The following is a 6771-nucleotide window of genomic DNA, read 5'->3' as shown; positions in this document are numbered from 1 at the left end:
AAAGTGTGAGTCATTAAATGAGGATTAATTAGGTAGGAGGCATGATACAGATGAGGTTACATTGATCGTTAATTGGTTGTATACCAGGATACAAACCATAATATATACCTAATAGTACACGAGACAGTAAACCATTTACACTGTTTCTTTCACAGTTTTATGCATGTTCATTTATAGATCAGTTAGTCTATGATTAATGCAGCAAAGTCTGTTTTAAAGAGGGTTTCTGTTTCATAGTCTCTCTCTTGAGTATGTGGCCACATTCCTCGGAGGTCGTAAAATCTCCTTATCATGCCCTGTAACATGACACTGTTTCTGCCCTTGTGTTTGTTCATTTGGGCTGTGTGAGGAGTTTCATAAACCTTTGTATATAATGAATAATTAGTATGTGTCTGATTGGTCCATACCCTACAGATCCCCCCTTTCGATCGTTGTTGTCCCCCCTCAAGGACAACCACGAGCGAAGTTGGAAGTGCGGAGAGATCAGACACACACTTGTCATAGAAGGCTGGAAGGCCATGGTGGCCTCTGGTTGCTCGTGTCTTGTGGAGCGGTGGTCGTTCCACGGCTGGTGATGTGGACAGTAGCCAAGTCCAGGTCTCTGCAGCAGGTGTTGAGGCAGCAGGTGTTGGGGCATTCTGAAGTTCATTAGTTTTGGGGCATGTGTTTCCTTGTGGTTGCAGGAAGTGGTTAGGCCTCTATGTAGCATAGAGAGGTTTTCAAGCTGACCTGGTGCTGGTGGCCGGAGGTCAGAAGGTGGTTGTTAGCCTCTCAGTCACGAGAGGTCTGAAGGATTGAAGTGTTGTTCTGTCCTTATGGTGGTGCCGACGCAAGCTTGCCTAAGCTGGGGTGGGCAAGGAGTCGGAAGCTTGTACCTTACAGGACTCCTTGGGTGAGTCCTGTGCAGGGAGCTATTTTGCGTGTGTCAGCGCCTCCAGTAGCTCTGAGGCAGGTGCGTCCAGCTGTCCTTGCGGAGCCTCAGATTGACACCTGTGTGAAGGGTATGGAAGAGGATGCTGTCGTTGACAGCCGTTTGTCCTCCTGTGGTGTTTGCAGGTTGAGGGTACTGTCCTCCATGGCTTCTCCAAGGGGCTTGGCTGGTACCTGGGTTGTTGCCATGGTGACAGTTCTGTGCTGGTCCTGGGCATGCTCTGTCCAGCTGCATTGAATCTGGTTCGAACCTCAGTCTCTAGCTGGTCTGTAAGGCTTTGGGCACAGGTCCGCTCCTTGTGGGACGCTGTGATCTATTATGTGAGGTTGTTTACCTTCTGTTTTATACCCATAAGGTGGGGTAAGGAGATGAGAATCTTGATCACCCCGGTGTGGCTGTAACTCTGGCTTGGGTCATGGGTCGTTTGTCCTCTTCTCTCATGGTGCAGTTCCGTTGGCTCTGGTGCCGTCGGATGTCAGCAGCCATGGGTGGAACAGTGTTCCTCGCGATGGCTTGTCAGTCTTTTCGGTCTCCTGTCCGGTTAAGGTCAGGTTAAGCAGAGGATCTGCAACATTTTGGCACACTTGTGGTGAGAGACTAATGCATGACCCTAGAAAGTTCAAAGCCACGGTTTAATGGGTTCGCTAGATATGTAGCATAAAGCTAGGTATTTCATGTGTAGCTAGCTAGTGAAGTGTGTATTGTATCCTTATCATCTTAGCTGTGGATGTTAGGAGGCTAAGACTTGTGTGGTTCCGAGAGTATTTCCTGGAAAGGGCATAGCCGAGATGAAATAAATGACTTAAGATGGTTCTTATGACTAAAATATTTCTCTGGACTTAACTGGTGGTTCACTACGGCTTGACGAAGTGAAGAATAGGAGGAAAAAGGACAGCTTTCCTATTCAAATTATGCTTTTTATCAATCCTCAGGACTATAGTTATGCCCTAGTAATCGTTGAAATTACTTGTGTTGCAGGGTCATAAAAATAAGTGCACTTGTTGAAAATAAACAAAATCACAAATAAAGGTGTCTCTGGTTCCTTTCTGGGCCCTATGGGAAATGGAACCACATTTGAACAAGAGAGGAAATGGAAATAAATCATATACATGACAGAATAGACAAGTGAATAGCTGACTGCTATTATTATCGAAGTAAAATAAAAATAAAAAGGACTTAAGTAAGTGATCAAAACAGCGGGAATGATCTGAAATTGAGAGTAATCAATAGCACTAGTGACTAACCTTTAGATTTGCCTGGACCAACACTCCATAGTGGGTCACAGCTGTTGCGTGTTTAAGACCACACCGTGTGTGTCCCTCCAAAGGTTTAGTCAACATGCTGATGAAAATTCTCATAACTATAAGAATTCTTCTCTAGGTTCACAGCTTACATGTAATTAAACTTGGGTTTAATTGACAGGGCATCTGCAAATTTAGCCTACAGCGCTCAGCAAGGACTATGCCTAAACTAGTGAAGGTGAAATTCTGCTGAGAAGAATTGAAAGTAAGGAAAGAGAAAAATTAGAAACCCTAAATGGGGTTAAAGAAAGTATTTTAGAATACTTTGTGCTGTATACATAAAAGCTGTAATTAAGGCTTCAAGTAAATGATGCTAACCGCTAACTGTAGAAGTTATTATGTAGCATAGCCTAAGCTGGATGGATGCTAGGTTAGCTTAGCTTAGCCTAAGCTGGATGGACGCTAGGTTAAGTTAGCTTAGCCACCTAGGCTGGTTCGTTTACAAAATGACGTCACGAGTTAGCACTTCCTGTGACAAGTCGTTGTCATGGGAACCAGTGCATGCCAGACCAATTCAACAGTCCATGAAGAATGTCTGCACACTTTAAATGAGTTATGCATGTTTAAACGGGTTAAAAGGGGGCGCCTATACTTTAAGTCTTTCAAGAACTTGATGTTACATTCAGTAAAATGCAAATGTGGTTTGGCATTTGCAAATTTTACTCATGGAACTCTTCTCTTTACTTTACACAACTTATTCTATTTGTTTACAGAGTAAGGAAATAGATTTGCTGTAAGTCAATGCTTGTCTAAGCCTATATAGTTACGTCCATCTCGTGCATAAATACTGACTTTTCAGCGAGTGAACAGTTTTGATCGCTAGGTAGCTCTCTGCTTGTAGATGCAGCCAAAATTTAGGTGAATTACATCAATCTAACAATCATTTGTAAGGTCTTTACTTTGTAGAAAGGGGAGCATCACCCAAGTCTACGTGTATATAACACTGTACTGAGATTCCTTCGTCAGAAACAGATTAAGCAATACTGCAATTTGGATTCCTTCAACCAAAGCAGACTAATAAATACCGGGACAGTTTGCATGCCGCTGAGATGAGATTCCTTTGTCAAACAGACTTACCCTTTAATGCTGAAATTACCGATACCAGTTAAGACCCCTTTTTTATTTTTATTATTATTATTTATTAAGTAGAGATGTCAATTCCAGCTATCGTTTTATCTGCATTTAGACAAGCCAGCAGCTAGTGATCAAAATGTGTATCGCATATCATGTCCCATTTGGATCGGAATGATCAAATAAGCACTTTTAGGATAACAGTAGTTACGAAGGGGCTCTAGGTCATGCTAGTTTTCCCAGCTTAGGTGGTTTGCTTACTATCTGGCATTAGGGTGACGAATACCCTATTTGGAGTTTGTATTTCCTGTAACAAGTCATTGTCATGGAAAACTAATGTGCAGCAGTGTATATTTCACCCAGCAGCTGGCACAATGTCTGTATGTTTCAAAAAGCAGTGCATAGTCTGTTGGCACGTGAGGCTTACACCTGCATTCAAGATTTTCTTTAAATCAGTAAAATTCAAATTTTACTAATGCAAACTCTTGCTTCCTTTTGAGCACACATTTTCATCTACTTTAAAAGTTTTATGTCCTATGCTGACTAGGAACTTTGTAGCAGAGTCGTGCATTGTGGTCATGCCGTGTGTCTTCTGGGTTTTGAAGTTCAGAGTCAAAAGGTTCTTGAAGCTGGTGTCTTCCTCCATCACAGGTCACATATGAGCAAAAAATCGGAATTGGGTCTCATTTCACTGACAGTGTAAACTAGAGACAGGCCTTTTAAATCCAATTTTGAAGTCAAATTATCGCCATCTGTTGATAGAAAATAAAATAACATAAAACATATAATTTCTTGGTGTTACCAATATGCCTGTATAGCTCTCTATGGAGTGGCTTGCGGATTCTCTAGTTGTTTTTGGACAAAATTACTTTTAAGGTGTGGATTAAAATGTAGGCTATTTTTTTAGAAATTCTCAAATAATAGTCTAATTTTTAGTCGAGGTTTATAAAAAAATAAAAATAAAATTTGATGTGAAGTGTACACGTTTTTGCATTATTATTACGGTACAGTCAAACCTGAATACAGAGAAAGCATTGTTACAGCAGGTAACATTAACATTCAATACAAAAATTACTAAAATAAACAGGAATCCTTTATCACAGCTTATTATTATTTAAATATTATTATTATTATAATTAATAATTATATTAATATTAATGATTATTTATATATTTATATATATATATATATATATTCATTCTAATTATTATTAATTATATTAATTATTATTTATATTTTATTATTATAATAATAATTACAGCTTAATCCATCTGGATCTGATCTCATTTCAGCCTCGTATTTCAGTCTTCTGACTCAATTATGCTGTATTGTAATAGCCCTACCAGTTCATTTGTGTTTATAATTGTGTGTGTGTGTGTGTGTGTGTGTGTGTGCGTGTGTGTGTGTGTTTGACCCGTGTTATGCGCGGAGCTGAGTGCTGGACTGACCACCTCATGGTCAGATCCAAACTACTCATGAGCATTCAACCCCGTGGCCCGAGGATGGCTCCAAACAAGAAACTCAACTGTACAGCGCTGAATAGCCTTACCACCAAAGATAACCTCCGACGGCTACTTGCTGAAAACCTCAACAAGATCCCAGAGGAATCAACCGACTGGCCAGCACTGCGCCAGGCTATTCATAGCGCAGCCACAGAGGCGCTAGGCCAATCAAGGAAACACCACCAGGACTGGTTTGACTGCATCTGAGCTGAGATACAGTCACTCCTAAAAACCAAACATGAGGCCCACAAAGCTCTCCTATCCTGCCCTGGATCTCCCACCCTTAAAACCTCCTTCATTGCTGCAAGAACAGCAACCCAGCGAGCCCTCAGGACTATGGAGGACACCTGGTGGGTGCAAAAGGCGCGAGAAATCCAGAACCTGGCAGACTGCAACAACAGTCATGGCTTTTACGATGCCATAAAAGCATTGTACGGCCCCAGGAAGAGGGTGATTGCCCCAGTCCGATCAGCTGACGGCGCGATCCTCTTTAAGGACCGCCACGAGATTCTTGCCCGTTGGGCAAATCATTTTGACAGTCTCCTCAACCACGTCAACCCTGTCGATCCACATATTCTGGATAATCTCCCAGACCTGCCACCTACCATGCACCTGGACACCCCACCACTTTACTCAGAACTCCGGCAAGCTATTGCAGGGCTGAAGAACAACAAAAGCGCTGGACCCGATGGAATCCCTGCAGAGGTTTTTAAATACGGAGGATACCTCCTCACGCGTCGCCTGCACCTCCTGATCCAAAACATCTGGGAACATGGGACCCTCCCACAGGACTGGAAGGATGCTAACATCGTGGTAATTTACAAGCAGAAAGGAGACCGTGCAGTCTGCGGCAACAGCCGTGGGATATCTCTCCTCTCCATCGCAGGGAAAGTCCTGGCCAAGATCATGCTCAGCAGACTGGTTGATCACATCTCGGAAGCTGTGCTTCCGGAAACTCAGTGTGGCTTCCGTAAGACCAGATCCACGACAGACATGGTTTTTGTCTTGAGGCAGCTGTTGGAGAAGAGCCGAGAACATCACAAAGACCTTTACGTTGCCTTCATCGACCTCAGCAAAGCTTTTGACACCATCAACCGTGAACTGCTCTGGAAACACCTCTCCAAACTTGGGGTACCACCCAAGTTTCTCCGCATCCTACAGCAACTGCATGACGGGATGCAAGCCAGAGTGCTCACTGGAGAACTCCAGTCAGAGTCCTTCGAGGTAAATGTTGGGGTGAAGCAAGGCTGTGTCTTGGCTCCGGTGCTCTTTAACATCCTCCTCTCTGCCATCACCTGCCTCTTCCACCGTGTCATGGGACATGAAGACGGTGTCCATGTGGAATACCGACTTGACGGAAGCCTCTTCAACACACGTCGGCTCCAGGCCCGCACAAAGACAAAGAACCGCCAAATCTGTGAGCTTCAGTATGCTGATGACTGTGCCGTCTTAGCTCACAGCCCAGATTCTATGCAGCACGCCCTCAACACAATATCCCGTCTGTACCAATCCTTTGGCCTACAGGTCAACATTCAAAAAACTGAGGTCATGTCCCATCTCACTACCTCCGCCCCCACACCCCCCAGTTTTCACATAAACGGTGTTCCACTTAAAACAGTGGTCCACTTTACCTACCTTGGCTCCACTTTGTCCTCATTCTGCTCCCTGGACAAAGAAATACACACCCGGATAAATAAAGCCTCATCATCTTTTGGACACCTACGCAACAGGGTTTTTGAAAACCGTAACCTGAAGGTCAGTACCAAGGTTGCTGTTTACAATGCGGTATGTGTCTCTACTCTGCTCTACGGGGCAGAGTCATGGACCCCATACCGCCAGCACATCATCAACCTAGAGGCCTTCCATATTCGCTGCCTACAGAAGATCCTCAGGTTGTCCTGGGAAGATCGAATCCCCCATACAGTCATCCTCAGCAACACTGACTCAATCTGTATGGAAGCAGCTG

This window comes from Siphateles boraxobius, unplaced genomic scaffold (genome assembly GCF_051911475.1).
Source record: "Siphateles boraxobius isolate OS27281-9 unplaced genomic scaffold, OSU_SipBor_1 222, whole genome shotgun sequence".
NCBI lineage: Eukaryota > Metazoa > Chordata > Actinopteri > Cypriniformes > Leuciscidae > Siphateles > Siphateles boraxobius.
The sequence above is the reverse complement of the archived record's forward strand: the minus strand, read 5'-3'. Positions refer to the sequence as shown.